A 17,378-nucleotide genomic window follows, 5' to 3' on the forward strand; every position below is an offset into this window, starting at 1 on the left:
ACTCATGGTCATAGTTTGCTTCATTTGAAGTGTTTAAAGTGTTATTACTATCAACAAAAGGATATAGACATCATTCTGTTTGAAAATATATTTAATAATTTGAAAAATGACAAGTTTAGGAAGTCTGAAATATCGGTAGTTGTAAAGTAAGTATGCATAGGCTTTAATTTAAGGCTTTTCTATCTTTGTCAATTTTAGATTTTTACATTTTATTGTTTTCAAAAGTTTGTCAAACTTTTGAGGGTATGTGTGTGGGTTGGCTATTTGACAGTTATGATGCCCATTTCCTATGTCCCCAAAGGAATAAAGTTGGAATCAATGCTACTTAAAAAATGAATGCAAAAAAATGATAGATGCAGCAATAAGAAGTGTACTTACTGAAAGAACCCTTTATAATTTCATTAACGCTGGAACACATGTCCTGTAGGCTAGGTACTGTACATATATATAGTGTATTTGCAATATAGTATGTATAGATAGATAGAAATACTGCATATGCTGTATATGCAGATGTTTAATGTGCAGCCATTCAAAAACCAGGTCCCAGACGACTATTCGATGTGTGAAGCCGATAAGCCCTTGCATGACATTGCCATAATCCGGGCCGCCGCCGTTCTCCTGTCAGGGTGGATCCCCGGCTCTCCTGATGACGTGCGTGCACCCGGCCGCTCGCTGCAGTGACACCGCAATGGCTGAGGGGCGGCTGTTTGAGGCGAGCAATGAGCTCATACTCCCAGGAGGGAGACGAGCTCACAGCGCATCACTGGGAAACTGCAGGTTTTTGCGCGAAATACGTCCTTAGCCTGCCCCTGCTTCCGCTGGCCTCATCCTTACTTTTTGGGGGGTGTGTTCATGGTAAGAAGATTATCAGCTTTGCTTGATTTTTAATGCGTCCCAGGGATTTATTTTTGATGAATCATTATTCAGCGCTTTCATCATTCAACCAAACTAGAGCACAGCCCTGGATTCAGTGCATCGACAATGTATTGGTTTCCATTGCTATATGATGTGTCAGGAATGGTAAAGCCCCTTTTATATATCGAGAGGGCTGTGCCTACTGATTTTTGTTAAGGTTTCACATTACTGCATACAGTAAATGGTCCTACTTGAGATACTAGAGCAGCTCCGAGGTAAAGCAGGCAGACAGCACTCAGCCTAAAAAAGGATCTTGTTCGTGAGGTTGGTGTACATTTGTGACTTGTTTGGCTTTTTTTGACAGATAGAGGGTTTTGCATGCTTGAGGTTGTATATGGTTTGTTAAAAAAAAAGACTAGACAAATCGCTAATAAAACGTTATGTGTCTGTGTATCTGCAATGCAACGGGAAATGTGTCGGAGAGACAGGCCTTTCCTCGAATTATACTCGAGTGAAATTATATCTAATTAAATGACAGTTACGTTCTGCAGATTGAATTAAAATTATTGTATAGATTATACTATTGATATGAGATACGTGTCATGATTTGGAACGACGTGACTGCACAATTAGAAATACTTTAATTAGTTAGACGCAAGAAATATCTGCACATATTTAACGGGAAGCGAGCGCTATGTGGAAAAAAAGGCAATTTAATAGAATTTGTGTATTTGGGTAGGAGTTTGCCAAGCTTTAACCTGTTACGTTAGCCGAGAACTTTTCAGTCTTGTGGTTATCTGCTTCCATGTCATCCAGTGAATACCATTTACGTCCATTAAGGTCGTTTTCTTTCTAATTTATAGGGGTTCATGATGAAGTGCAGCCTGATTAAAATGCACAGTGCAATCATGAAAGAATGCGTTGTTCTGATACACATCACCGAGTGCTCCGCTTCGGGAAATCGCTGCGGTGAAGTAATATAGCAGAAAGCACCATTAAAATAAGAAAAGTCATTGATTTTCCTTGGAATACAGATCATTATTCTCGTAGTATGCATTTATGCGGCAATAATCATGACATATCAAGTTTGTCCGGCATTATGTGCACCTTGCTGTTTACACGCTTTCAGTGGTCACCAAAATATGTTTCTTATGTTTAAGGCATTAAATTACTAACCTTTTGAAGCTTTCCCAATTACAGATTTTAGGAAATTAATTATGTGAAATGAACACTTTGTACACTTGTACAATTTATTACCATATTTATGTAACTATCATATAGTGCATGTATCTATCTATCTATCTATCTATCTATCTATCTATCTATCTATCTATCTATCTATCTATCTTAAATTAAGATAATGAAATGGTTTGTGTAGAGTTCATATCATGGACAGTCATTTTGATATTGAATTAGGAAAAATGTAAATAATTGCACTTTTTAGGACTGGATATTTTTTTAATTGTAAATATAATCTAAACATCAAGAAAATATAAATTTCAAGAAAGAGCCATGAAAAAACTCATGCTCATCCTCTGTATAAGATTCAAACTGTTTGGAACCAAGTGTTTAGAAAAAAAAAAGTTATTAACATCTCATGCTAACAGTGGTAGATACCGTTGCTATACAGCATTCACAATTTACAGTTACAGTCAGAAAAAAGTTAGAAAGGTTTCAAGGACAGACCCAGGTAAAGCTATTCAGCTTTGACTATCAAGTGTTTTTGTTTTTTTTTGTATGTGTGATAGTTGGTTTATCCTTTTGTACCAAACAAAAGGTTGTGTGAGGCTGTGCATGCCAGACCCATTAGAGATCATCTCAGAGAATATGAGATATCTCCAGGGAGCGTACTGCTCTTCAAAAATAGTAAACTGGAAAAATGACTAGTGGCAAGTAAGGAATGGACTGCACACTGTCTGTTACAATAAATGTGATATGCCATGCTTGAGCTGTAAAGGAAAAACACACAAATTCCAAGTAGAAGCACCCATATACTCTACTAATAATGAATAGCAAAATCAACATTGTTAATTTACAAAAGCAGCAGTCTGATTTATTTTATGGATATTGATAAAGACATGTATCCCAAAATATGAAGACCTCTTGGCAATAAGGCAAGAAAAAGGTACAACTGAAAGTAATAAATTGAGCTAAAAGTTCAGTACTGCTGTTGTATACTCAGATATACTGCATGATTGTTTTACATATATTTTTGACTGGTAATGAATAGTCTTTTAATATCCACCTAATATGGACATTTAGAGTTTAATTCGAGGAATGGTATAGTTGAGTTCAGAGGGTATAAATATCACTGCTTTAAAAAAACAAATTGGAGTTTTCAGTTCAATTGAAACAAGGTATTGACATCATTATGGAACTAATTGTAGAGTAAATGATTATAGTATTATATAATACAAAGCCTAAAAATAGTAAATTAAAGTTTTAAGACATTAGTCTATTTAAGTGTCTAAAGGTGGTAAAATTGATAACTGCTTGGTTATAAGACTTGAGATGAGTGTACAAATTATTATTGTTAAATTTTATGTTTTTCAGTTACCTTCATATTTTTCACTCACATTTCATGTGATCAAAGAAAGTAAAGTCCCAAACTAATTTCTAGGAGAATATAAAGTGTTACTGTTTATTATTATCGTTTGCGAGTAGATACTCAACTGCAGCTATGCAGAGAATAAGAGTAATAAGAATATGGGCAATATTACTAATGCTTGTCAAAGTGCAAAGGTAATATTCATATGAAAGCAATAATATTTTGCAAAACATTTCTGTGATGGAGTTGTAGTAAATGTTAATTTTATTAAAGTAAAGAAATATATTCTGCTTCTCTGATGTTTCAGTAGTTCATTTATTTCATATGGATTTGACTTAAAATACACATATTAGCAAATACTTCTGTTCTGTAAAGGGGGAATGTGATGTCCACCTGAATGACCCCTTCCAAGAGGAATATCATTTCAGGGGCAGTGTAGTTGTAGAGTAGTAAAGCCTGAAGCCAAACCTAATAGCAGAAAGCTTTGTCTTAATTTAAACTGCTGATGTTAACTGTTTAGCTGATAATGGTTGAGAGACAGTGGGCTGTAGTTCACTTAAAAGTTTCTTTTAAAGAAACATAATAAGGAGTAGCAAAGATGATATGTGATAAAACCAAGGTGTTTTTTTATAATATTGACTACCTAAACAGTAGATCAGTAGTGTGATGTTTCTGCATGTCCTGCACAATGATGTGTCATTTAAACTAGTCTGTTAATTTAGGTACATTGATTAACAGTGCTGCTTTATAGCTTCCAGACCCAATACAGTCAATGTTTGTGTACAGAATTACATCAGTACCTAAGTTCACAGTTAGTTCATACATTCCAAAAATGCACTTGTGTAATTTGGTTTTCATCCATCCATTTCCTAACCTGCCTGATCTGTTTAAGTTGTGGAGAGCTTCTGCTTATTCTGGCAGCACTGGATGCAAGGCAGGAAATAACCTTGGGTAGGGGCTGCTTATACATCTACACCCATTCATATAAGATTTTGGTGTCATTTCATTGAGCTTGCAAGTCTTTTAAAACTTGAGGAAAACCTGGAGAAAAGTCCTCAGGGACATGGGAAATTGAAAGCTCCACACAGCCAGAGATTTGAACCTATGATTCTAGAATTTGAGGCAGCATTGCTGACTATTCTACCATTATGTTTGTAATTAATTGAAAACTTTAATTGACCTTGTTTGATTGAGAGTAGTTGATAAATATCATGTTAAACTGTTTTTTCCGCGATGTGAGTTCGTTTCTTTTAAAGTGTTAGCCGGCTTCTGGAAGTGCAACATGAATCTTTCTGTAGTAAATATTTGTTTTTGAGTCAAATGCATTAGTGTTTGTGAGGAAAGTATTGCAGATAATTTGTTTTCACCCCATAACTTCAACATAATACTGTAAATAAATATATGAACGTCACGGTACTGCAATATGTAAACTTTCCCATCTTCATCAGATCGTAACCACCATACAGTCACAGCACAAAAATACGTAATCAAAATATTTGAGTGAAAATATGGCTAAAAATTATACTATATATATATATTATATATATAATATATATATATATATATATATATATATATATATATATATATATATATATATATATATTTCAAAATAGCCAAAGTGACCAGCATTGCCTGTCCTTTGGAAATTCAACATGTCTAAACACAATCCACAAAAAGACGTACTCTTAGACAAGTCATTATCCAGATTAGTTGAGAATAAAATGCTATGCCTGTAGTTTTACATAAGATCCTGCTTTGGGTGGTAGAAAATATTGCACTTGATGATGTCAATATCTCCCCACCAGCTCTATTGCACTCCTGCTACCTGATGGGAATTGTAGTCCCAGTGTCAGCACTATTTTTTGGTTGCCCCATCCATTACATCCCCTCTTCCCAATACACCATTTAGGCTTTATTTTAAATTGGACCAACAGCAACACACATGAAAAAGTCTGTGAAGATCATTTGATCGGTTTTCATGTGATTAGCGAGAAAACACACACACAAATATACATATAAACAACTTACTGTTTTATTTATTTAGATATATAAAGCTGAATGTGTGCTTGTCTGGTATGCAAATACACATTGTTAAATCTCTCTCTAGCACATTTTGTACAGATTCCATATTTGTATAGGGGCAGACAAAAGGCTATGTTTTGCTCCAAAATGTTTTCCCCTAGGGAACTTTTTTTTTAGTAAGTGCACCTGTGCTTTATTAGGGAAGTTCATCTTGAAGTAGACATTCTTATGCATAGTTACTCCCCATGGTCAACTTAGTCCATGAGATTTTGGTTAGGGTCTATACTTTTTTTTCCCCTGGGGAATCTATCTGGTGACCACATTCTGGGAAGTGGTAGGTACCCTGCTGGAAGCTTATATGTATTAAAATACAGTAAATACACTAAATAATTACATCATAGAGCAAGTATCTTCCAGTTCAGTTGATTTTGAATAGTCACCCCAGTCTTTTTGAAAATGAGTTTCATTGTTTACTTTTATATTCTAAATGCATAAACATAATTAACTATACAGTATTACTATTTTTGTCATTTCTGTTATACAAGCATCTGAATACAGTTTGTTCCCAATTAACATTATAAATACAAAACCAATTACTTTTTCAGAGTATCAAATTGCAAAATATGAAAGTAGAGGCTGCTGCCGAACTTACAAGAGAAAAGCAGAAAGAATTCAAGTTAATAAGCAGGTAAAATTTTGCTTTGTCAAGCTGTTTTTGTGTTTTTTGAGAATTAGTTTTTTGTTTTAGTCATTGTCGTATTTTATGTTACAGCATCACAGGGACACGGAATCTATCCTGGCAGCATTGGGCACAATTTAGGAACTAGTCTTGGCTTTTAACACTAGTCCATTGAAGAGCACACTCACTCACATTGCCAATTTGATTCATACAGGGCCAATTTAGAGTTGATAGTTAAACTAATGTAAAGTGTACAGAACAACAGGGAAAATATGTTTATACCATAAATCTGTAAACATATAAGAAACATTTTAGTGTTGATGTACCTAATTCTGTTGCACTATGAATTAGTGTGTGTTTGATTATATAATATTTATGTTTTCTCTGTTGGTTTTTTACCTTTTGCCCAGTCCTGTGCTGCTTTCTGAGATAGGATCTGGGTTCCCACAAACCTGAATTAAGTGGGTTCAGGAAATCAATGAATAAATGTTTTATAAATTCTGCATGGCTATTGTGAGTGTAACTTAATTGTTTTTAATTTACATTCACAAATGTTTCAGCTGACTAAAAGTTTTTCTTTATTGAACATATAAAATTATATAGGCTCTAGCTTTTTCTTTTGCTCAGCTTAAATTAAAAAAAATAATGTTTCCAGGGCATAACAGCATTAAATATTTAATAAGATCCAGTTCAAACCATTCAGAATTCCTGCTGCACAGTTAGTAATATGTGTAAACATTATGCTTAAAGAATCTTGCTGGCTTGGCTGTAAAATTGATCTTAATAAAAGCTATATTATTATGATTCTGCTGCAAATATAAAGTTCTTTAAAGAATATAAAGCATTTTTATTAGACACTTGTGTGTTACATTAGAGTCATTTTTATTTATTGTAATACAGAAAATGTATTGCCTATCATCAATTATTATTTGCTTGACTGAATACTTGATAATGTAGTACGTAAAATAAGAAACTGGTGATTGAAGAACCCATAATGAAAAGAGATGGCGGTACAATGGTGACATTAGTGACATGAAATCCCCCCCAAACCCATAAATCAAATGCAAACTGAATAAGCTTATTCATCTGCCCTAAACAACACAGTGCCTGTTACTCTTCTGCACCTTTTAACAAGCACTACATTTTTTCATTCTATTTTTGCCATGTAAACCGCCTTTACTGGCTTTCACCAGTAAAGTTAAGAGTCAAAAATATTGAAGGACAGGGTAACAGATCTTTTTATAGTACTTTTATGGAGCTTGACACAACTCATCATGAAGGTTTTAAGCATAAATTATCTTATTATGAATGTGTGGTGTATTATTTTGTGTTCAAGTAATGTTGAAATTGGTGCGGCCAGTTACTGAAAGGTATTAAATAAGGCTGCTTAGGAGAGAATCTGAATAATGATATTTGTGCCACCTTGTACTGTTAATTCTACTAGATGGCTTGAAGAAGAACCTTCTTTAGTTATTGTAGTAGAGGCTTTGAGTTATTAAAGTTGTTATAGATCTGACAATAAAACTGAGACCTCATTCATTTTTATTATTATCTTCCATCCATTTTCTTCCACTTATCTGGATTCAGGTCGTGGGTTTATCCCTTTTGTCTGTCACCTCCTCCAACTCCTCTAGGGGGATACTGAGGGGTTCCCTGGCTAGCTGAGAGTTTGAATCTCTCCAGCCCTAAGGTGTCCTCCCAGTTGGACATGCCCAATATACCTCCCCAGGGAGGCGTCCAGGAGGCATCCTTATTAGATGCCCAAACCACCTCAACAGGCTCCTTCTGATGTGGAGGAGCAGCAGCTCTATTTTGTACTCCTTCCAAATGTCTACACTTCTCACCCTATCTTTAATGATGAGCCAAGACACCCTGTGAAGGACACTTATTTTTGCTGCTTGTATCTACAATCTAGTTGTTTCATTACACAAAGCTCATGGCCATCGATCTCCAGCTCCCTTCTTTCCTCAATCATGAACAAAATCCTGAGATTCTTAAACTCCTCTGCATGAGGCAGAACCTCATCTCCAACCTGGAGAAGGCACTCCACCTCTTTCTGGATGAAAACCATGACCTCAGACTTGGAGGTTCTGATCCTCATCCCAGACACTTAACAGTTGACTACAAACTGCCCCAGTGCGTGTCTAAAGACATATCCTGATGAAGCCAACAGGACTACATTGTCTGCAAAAAGAAGAGATGCAATCATGAGGCTGTTGAACTGGACCACTACTCTACTTGACTACACCTAGAAATTCTGTACATAAAAAACAAAACCGATCATTTACTTATGGCTTTGGGTGCTCTGGTGTCACTTACGAAGACAGTTATGGTTAAACATTGTGTCTGTTGTGGACAAACTTTGACTAGCATAGAAGTCCAAAAGCAAAGCACCACTCAGGTTCAGATTGTGTAAGCCGTTCCTCCCAATCAAACCCTTCTAGTTTTCACTGTCATTGCCCACATGAGCAGTGAAGTCCAATCACATCTCTAGGTATCACTGTCGTTGCTCCCATGAACAATGAAGTCCCCCAGTAGAACGATCCCGTTCAAAGTGGGAGCATCCTTTAGTACTCACCCCAAGGTCTCTAAGGAGGCTGAATACTCTAACTCAATTGTTGGCATATAAGCACAGACAAGAGTCAGAGACTTCTACCCGACTTGAAGTCGCAGTTAGGTGATCCTCTCGTCCACTCGGGTAAACTTCAGTGTATATGCAGTGAGCCAGGGGGCTATGAGCACCTACCCGATGCCTCTCACCCCCCAGAGGGCAACTCCAGAGTGGAATAGATTCCAGCCCGATTTGGGAGTTTGTTTCCAGGGCCTGTGATTTGCATTGAGGTGAGGCGGATGGTACTTCTCTACCTACCACACTAGCTTGGGTTCTGTCTCCACCAGAGAGGTCACCTTCCATGTCCCTAGAGTTAGTTTGGTAGCTTGGAATCAGTCTAGCAAGATACATGCCTGTGACCACCAGCTAAGTCACAATGTACCACATCCTTATGACTCCTCCTGCAGGTGGTGGGCCCACTGGAGGACTGACCCATGTCGCTCCTTCTGGCCGTATGTGGACCGGTCCCATAGGTAAAGGCCTGTCCAACAGCTTTTCACTGACAAATTTCACCCCCAGGCCTGGCTCCAGGGTGGGGCCCCGGTTTTCCATTTCTAGGTGAAGTTGTGTGGTTACTGAATCCTTGTTGAGACTTTTCATAGAGGTAAATATGAACGGCAATTAGTCTGGCCTCTCACATAAGACTGATTTGCCTTTGGTGACTACTCTAGGGGCAATTGCCTCTGACAACATATTTCCCAGGATCATTAGAACACCCAAACATCTTCAGCAAGATAAGGTGGTGATTCGTGGAGAGTTATTATTATCTTCCATGTTTATTTTCAGTTACATTTCATAATTATCATATCACCATGTAAACTTTTTGATAGATTCTTTGTATTTTGAAATTAAGTGATATAAAGCATATATAATATTAATTTGAACCTTTGATAGTTATATTTGTTTGTGTGTGAATTTTCATGGCAGTGAGTATCAGATATGGCTACAGGGTGAGAGTAAGCTAACAATGTGTAGTATCTTAACTAGAAATTTGTATGTTTATTGACTTATTTGCAATAAGGGGAATGTCCTTGGCTTGATTGACTTCTGAAAATTATCCCAGTATGTGTGAGTGTTAGCATGAGTGTGTTTGTCCTTTGAGAAGCCAGCATTTAGACTTGATTAGGTTTTGATATAAAAGGTTATGCATATTTGTCCGTAATGGAAGTGCAATCTCAAAAATGCATGGTTGAGATTGATTCAGAAGTGGACAAATCTTGAAAGTTACATGCTCATTAACTTTTCAGATGTATTTCTGTTTTAATATTGTTTATTATAAACTGGACATAAGTGCTGCTGGTATAGGCTTTGGCTCCCTGCTTCTGAACTAAACATGGCTGGTAGAACAAGGGTGGTTGGCTAAATTAATGAATGTCTCATTTTTACATCTCATTTACATTTGTGCATAACAGAATAATATCAGTTAGACATCTATACTTGGAAAAGGAATGAATGAATGAATAAAAACATTCTACTGAAACGATATTTTACAATAAGTGGACAGAAGAGATTTGTAATTTTGTTTATCAGTTTCACTTATATTTATTTATTCCAAGCTTAGAACCCATATTTTGCCAAGTAAAATAATAATTAGTTGCTCAGGTGCATTTTCTGGATATGTAGGATTCATTGTCTTCTGACTTCAAGACGTGCCTTTTTTGAGTCTCTCTCCTGCCTTTGGTTCAGTGGAGTTGATTGCAAAATGCTTGACTTTTACTGTTACCACACACTATAGAGGCAACTTATTGTATTCAAGTGGTGGTTAGTCATAAAAACACTCTCTCACCTCTGTGGTGTATAATGGGTACACCCATGTTCTTTGTGTAATATCAATATTCCCGTAGGATTTTGCATTTTATAGCTGTTGACAGTCAAGTGTTATCTTAGGATACTAATATCTTTTCAGCATTACAAACAAAAAGACATTTTTTTTAATGTGTCAAGATTCTCCTTTGACAATTGCCCTTCTTTTCCTTCAATGTTCAGCTATTTGTGGCTTTTGCCATCTGCTTTTTTTAAAGTGCCTGCATTCATGTTTTTGAAGTTTTGACCTCTGATTGTCATGTGTTCTAAGTGTCCCTTTCCTTGTGACACAGTGTCTGTCTCATGCTGTGTACTAATCAAGTGTTTCATTGATCATCATTATAACCTGTTTGCCTTCAGATCTTGACCCTGCATTTCTTACCATTCCCCCCAGATCTACAAACTAACCTTTATTATACTTTGAACAATTGGTCATGATGCTTTGGGAGCTGCTGACCCATTCATTGTTAACATTTAACTCATGAAGTAGAGAACATTGACCACAAGAATTATAGGCAGAGTAAGGCACACCCGATGTTGAGGTCTAGTTGGTTAAATCATGGCATTTTGATAGAACTTATTTTGAAAAGCAACATTTTGTAAATCATGCAGTGAGATCCAAGCAGGAATGCATAGAGAGTGAAATTTCAAGGCAGAGGAGGAGGTAGCATGTGGGCACGCAAACGCTAATTAAGCATTGCCTGAAATAACTTAGATTATGTTATACAATGATTCCTGTGCAAGGAGGATTTTTAAATGTCAGGCGGGTCAGTAGTTTGATATATCAGCAAAACACACTTTAATACATGAAAAAATCCACATAATAATGTAAGTGAACAGAAGGAAGAGCATTTGTATGGGTCGTTTAGAGTTCCACACTTTCTTAGTGATAAAAAGCAATTTGTAAGTAGTTTATGAGAAATATTTAGTTTCTGACTAGGGTGCTTTTCAAGTAAGGAATGTGTCAGTTCGCTGGGATGAAGGCGTGGGACATTACCAGATAATGGCATGATCTGCTTCTGAATGTTAACATCCCTTTTCCTATGTCTCTATCTGGAAACATCCTGAAGCCAATACCAGAGAATACCTGATACTTTTTGACTCTTTTGGCTTCTGTTTGCTCTGTGTTTGTAAGTTGTCTACAGTGTATGACATACTATATATTTTTGTATTTCTTTAGTAAGTGCCTAATACACTTTCTTATAAAGCTTACTGTTGAAAGAGCTGTTAGTCCCTTTTTCGGAACTACTCCTCTAGATTGCCACAGTTTTATGGTGAGGATTCCATCTTCAAATGTACTTTACCTGATCCTGAAATACAATTAATAGTGTATGATGAAAAGCAGTAATCATTTATGACACTAAATCCTGACACCGTGTTGTGCTGCAAGCCTACTATCCTAAATAGTAAACCTGATAAAACATTTTGATTACAAGTTATTATTAAACTTTATTGTTAAACTGAGAGCCAAGCATTCTCAGGCAAAGTAATTGAGCCACATCAATATCAAAACACTGTACCTGGTGTGAAAGTCAGTCTTGAAGAAAACAAACTTCAAAAACACAGAAAAAGATTTGGGGGCCGTCCCTGTAAATTGTTGTCCAGACAATAATAAAGAAACTGATTCGTAACTTGTAAAGAATAACGAACCCTTTACTACGCACAAAATGGGAGTTTTTATATGACAAGGAATTATGGGACAGGGAATGGTTGGCAGGAAATGGTTGGCAGGAAGTGACGATTGGAGACAGGAAGCAGAACCAACGTCATCAGGAGTCGACAGAAGTGGAGGATTGTGGAACCGGAAGTGACATCATTGGGACTGACCGGAAGTGACGCCATCGCGGCCATTTTGAACCTGGAAATGGAGATCCTTATTTTTCTTCTGACTTTCTGTAGAATGAGAGAGATTCAGGTAAGTACCACGTGATGACTCTCTGTCTCGCGATAATTCACTCACCTTTAGGCTCTTTGACTGCCTTCAACTTGCACGTGTGTGACATGACCCCCCCCCAAGCCCAGACCCATCAGGTCGGGCGACCTGCACCGAGATGTCGTGGACACGGGAGAGAGCATCTGCATTGGCCTGTAAGTAACCTCTACGATAAGTGACACTAAAACGGTAAGGTTGAAGATCTAAAAACCACCTAGTGATGTGAGGATTAGACTCCTGATGAAGAGACATCCACTGTAAAGCGCCATGATCTGTCACCAAAGTAAATTCACGCCCCAATAGGTAGTACCTCAATGACGTGATAGCCCACTTAATCGCAAAGGCCTCTCACTCCACCGCAGCATGCTTGGTCTCCCGGTCCAACAGTTTCTGGCTGAGATACATAACGGGGTGTTCAGCACCGTCGACGCATTGGCTCAGCACGGCACCCAATCCTGTGGCCTATGCGTCGATCTGGAGAATAAAAGGAATAGAAAAGTGCTGACGTAAGGGCCAATTTTAAGTCACTGAATGCCTTATCAACCGAATCATCCCATACCACTTTTAAAGGTGTTCGTTTCCTTGTTAAATTCGATAAGGGCATACCAATTTCAGAAAAATGCGGTACAAAGGGTCGATAGTAACCCACCAGTCCTAAAAATGCTTGTACTTGCCGCTTATTTATCGGACGGGGCCAATTCAGGATGGCATCAATTTTATTACATTGTGGTTTAACAATACCCCACCCACCAGGTAGCCCAAATATTTGGCTTCCTTTAACACTAGAATTACCAGAGCCTACGAAAAAACTCGTAGATCCAGCCCACCTTAAATCGCTTCTTAAAACCCTTCTCACCTCTCCGCCAGCGTCTTTTGTTTATCTAAATGTACTGATAAAGACAAGCTGCCAGCAGCCGGCTATTCCATCCCCCCAACGACTTAGAACGTAAACAAGCTTTTCCCAGCTCATGGCTTGATTGATTATCTGGGAGTGAAGTGGAGTTTTAGAGTAGAAATAATAGATTGTTATTTGCAACACACGCATTTCATATGTGTTGCATTTCTACAGTAATCTGTGTAAACACATTGTTAAAACAGAAACGGTTTACAATATTCTAGTAGCAAATGACAAAATGTAGGCATACACTATATTTTGTATGAAGCCTGAAGTCCAAATATCAAAGAAACACTTTCACAAAAGGTACAAAAAAAAAAGCCACCTCCAAAAAAAGCCGCCTTAGTGTGCGACTTTGACACGCATTAGCTATCACTGCTTCCGTGGTGCAACAGTATCAGTTGCTGACTGGGAATCCAAAGGTCGTGAGTTTGATCCTGCACAACTCCATTTTGAGAAGTGTTCTTATTTTCACTATTTTAGAATAAAAAGATACATTTGATTTCAGTCTGTAACAGCCGGTGTAATTTATGATATTTGTAAAGGTTAGCTTTATTTTTTTTTTAAATTCACTTTTCATTGTCTCAGTCGCGTTCAGGATACTTCCCTACCGCCCCCCACCTGACACTGCTGTTTTCACATAAAGACGCTCTATAGTTCTGCAGTGTATCACGATACATACGACCACGTGTTTTTTTCCCCCAATATTGCCAGTCCCCACGTGTTGCTGTATGCTGTTTCTTCTGTACTCCTGGACATGCAGAGGAAAGCATAGTAAAGAGCAGTAACTTCAGCGCTATATGCAGTCATCAGACACTCCCCATCTGATACTGCTGTTTTCACATAAAGACGCGCTAAAGCTCTGCAGTGTACTTGTGACTGCATTGTCGTACCAATGCTTGCGAACTGAAGTGTCTGCATGCACTTTTCGAGGCACTATACGTGTATTTTTTGAGCATGCCCATGTAGCTCAAACACAGGAACATATGTTGATGTAAAAGTATAACAAAACAGGTGCACTTTTATTCAAGACTATAACCAAAGAAAAAAGAAAGCAAGTTGCAGTAGGCAGTTGATATGACAGCTTGCGTGGTGCAATGCTAAGAACTGCTGATTTCCATTCTGTGCTATATAACTGTTAACATTTGAATCTGATGATTGCATATAGCGCAGTCTTATTCAGTGTGCGCAAGAACATGCAGGTGGCCAGTTGCTGCGTGCTACAACGCACATTTTAAAAAAAGAAAGAGACAAATATATGTGACGTTTTGAAGCAATCATTTTATGATGCGAATAGTACCAATTAGAAAACATCGTTGAAGTAATGCAATATTATTTGAAAACGAACAGCGTCAGATCGGGTGTGAAGTTATACTGGCGCTGTTTGAGTCAGATCAGAAGCTGAATAAGCAGAAAAAGCTCCTGTTCTGACTCTAAGTAAAAAAGCATGAATTAATCAACAGAAATAACCGCGATTGACATTTTAAAGATAACGATTTACAGTGATCCCTCGCTATATCGTGCTTCGCCTTTCGCGGCTTCACTCCATCGCGGATTTTATATGTAAGCATATTTAAATATATATCGCGGATTTTTCGCTGCTTCGCGGGTTTCTGCGGACAATAGGTCTTTTAATTTCTGGTACATGCTTCCTCAGTTGGTTTGCCCAGTTGATTTCATACAAGGGACGCTATTGGCAGATGGCTGAGAAGCTATCCAGCTTACTTTCTCTCTCTCTCTCTCTCTCTCTCTCTCTCTCTCTTGCTCTGACGTGGGGGGGTGTGAGCAGGGGGGCTGTGTGCAGCTGCTTCCTGAAGGACACGTATTGATTTTTTTTATCTGTCTCTCGCTATCTCTCTCTCTCTGTCTTCCTGCTCCTGACAGAGGGGGTGTGAGCTGCCGCCTTCAACAGCTTTGTACCGGCGGTGCTTCGCATACTTAAAAGCCAAAAAGCCGTATTGATTTTTTTTTTGACTGCTTGCTTTGCACTCCTTTGAAAAGGAAGATATGTTTGCATTCTTTTAATTGTGAGACAGAACTGTCATCTCTGTCTTGTCATGGAGCACAGTTTAAACTTTTGAAAAAGAGACAAATGTTTGTTTGCAGTGTTTGAATAACGTTCCTGTCTCTCTACAACCTCCTGTGTTTCTGCGCAAATCTGTGACCCAAGCATGACATTCTAAAAATAACCATATAAACATATGGTTTCTACTTCGCAGATTTTCCTATTTCGCGGGTGGCTCTGGAACGCAACCCCCGCGATGGAGGAGGGATTACTGTACAGTGCATACCAATTTATAAATTCAATGTCCGTTTGAGGAAAAAAAAAAAAAAACACGTTCTTCAAAGTTGGGAATCGAACTCACGTCTCTGTAGCACAGACGGGGCTGTTGTGCCCCAAGTCAGCAAACCGTAGCGTTAAGCCACGGAAGCTGTTGTAGCATCCTTGAACCTTTTGTGAAAATGTTTATTTGATGTTTGGACTTCAGGCTTCACAGATTCTATAGTTTATGCCTACATTTTGTAACATTTATTACTAAAATATGAAAAAGTTTCTGTTTTAGCAATGTGTTTACACAGATTACTGTAGAAATGGAACACGCATGAAATGCATGTATTCCAAATAGCGATCTATTATTTTCATTCTAAAACTCCAGCAGTTCAGTCACTCCCAGATAATCAAACAAGCCATGAGCTGGGAAAACTTAGTGAACGTTCTGCGACGGTGGGGGATGGAATAGCCGGCTGCTCGCTGCTCCTCTTAATCGGCACATTTAGAAGACAAAAGAGAGGTGAGAACGGTTTTAAGGTGGGCCGGATCTACGAGTTTTTCGTAGACTCTGGTAATTCTAGTGTTAATCCAAAAAAACATTTCTTCGGATTAATATGCAGCCCTGCTGACGCCAGCATGGTGAGTATTGTTTGAACCTGCCATACATGATCCTTCCATGTGCCGGAATAAATGACTACGTCATCCAGGTAGGCAGCACAATAAGAATTGTGGGGCCGTAGCAGTGTGTCTACCAGACGTTGAAAAGTAGCTGGTGCTCTGTGCAAACCAAAAGGAAGAACCCTGTATTGCCAATGTCCACTGGGTGTACTAAAAGAGTTTTTTTCTTTAGCAGAATCCGTTAAGGGAATTTGCCAATACCCTTTTGTCATGTCAAGAGTAGTTAGGAATTGGGCGTTCCCCAGCCGATCGAGTAAATCATCCACTCAAATTTAGAGACCTGATTAAGTCGACAAAAGTCATTACAGAACCTCCATGACCCATCAGGTTTAGAAACCAAGACAATTGGACTAGACCAAGGCTATAACTTTCTTCAATAACCCCTAATTCTAGCATTCGCTTAATCTCCAACTCTACTTCTGCTTTCTTTGCTTCCGGGAGACTATAGGGTCTCTCTCTGACAATCACTCCAGGGTCAGTAATGATATTATGAACAATCAGCGCAGTTCGTCCCGGTATTTCATCCACAACTTTGGGTACAAACAAGATAGCCCTTTTGAGATCTTGTCGTTGTTCATACGTCAAATTAGGACCAAAATTAAGATGGGCACAGGACATAAAAAGCGAACTAGGCTGTCCGGAGGGGAGATCAAGATCTCTATCCTTCCACGGTTTCAGCAAATTAATATGATAAACAGGCTCACTCGGTCGACGATTAGGTTGTTTAACCAAATAGTCGACGAGTCCTTTCCTTAATATCATACGGGCCTTGCCAATGTGCTAACAATTTTGAATGAGAAGTTGGGACTAATACCATAACATGATCACCCGGGACAAATTCCCGAATGGTGGTATTTCTATTGTAATAACATGACTGCGCTGCTTGTGCTTTTTTCAAATTCTCTTTTAGAATAGGTCTGATTTTCTCCAATCTATCGCGTAATTGAGCGATATATTCAAGAATGTTTGAAGTAGGGAGGACCTCCTCTTCCCAAACTTCTTATAGCATATCCAAAAGTCCTCTGGGTTGTCTTCCATACAACAGTTCAAAAGGAGAAAACCCTGTAGAGGTCTGAGGA

At 38.1% G+C, this 17,378-nt stretch overlaps 1 protein-coding gene across 5 annotated transcripts in view; it reads left to right on the top strand.

Annotated features, from left to right (window-relative positions):
* Nucleotides 1-698: 698 nt before the first annotated feature.
* The window catches only part of jakmip3 (Janus kinase and microtubule interacting protein 3), a 163,117-nt gene continuing 146,437 nt past the window's right edge, over nt 699-17,378 (top strand). For 2 of the 5 annotated variants that reach the window (XM_051922980.1, XM_051922982.1), the window contains exons 1-2: nt 699-855; nt 6,034-6,116. The gene's annotated coding sequence lies outside the window, so the exon portion shown is untranslated. Of the gene's footprint in view, nt 856-991; nt 1,180-6,033; nt 6,117-17,378 lie in introns of those variants that run through there. The other 3 variants (XM_051922983.1, XM_051922984.1, XM_051922981.1) reach the window with 2 other exon arrangements.

The sequence above is a fragment of the Erpetoichthys calabaricus genome, chromosome 2 (genome assembly GCF_900747795.2).
Source record: "Erpetoichthys calabaricus chromosome 2, fErpCal1.3, whole genome shotgun sequence".
NCBI lineage: Eukaryota > Metazoa > Chordata > Cladistia > Polypteriformes > Polypteridae > Erpetoichthys > Erpetoichthys calabaricus.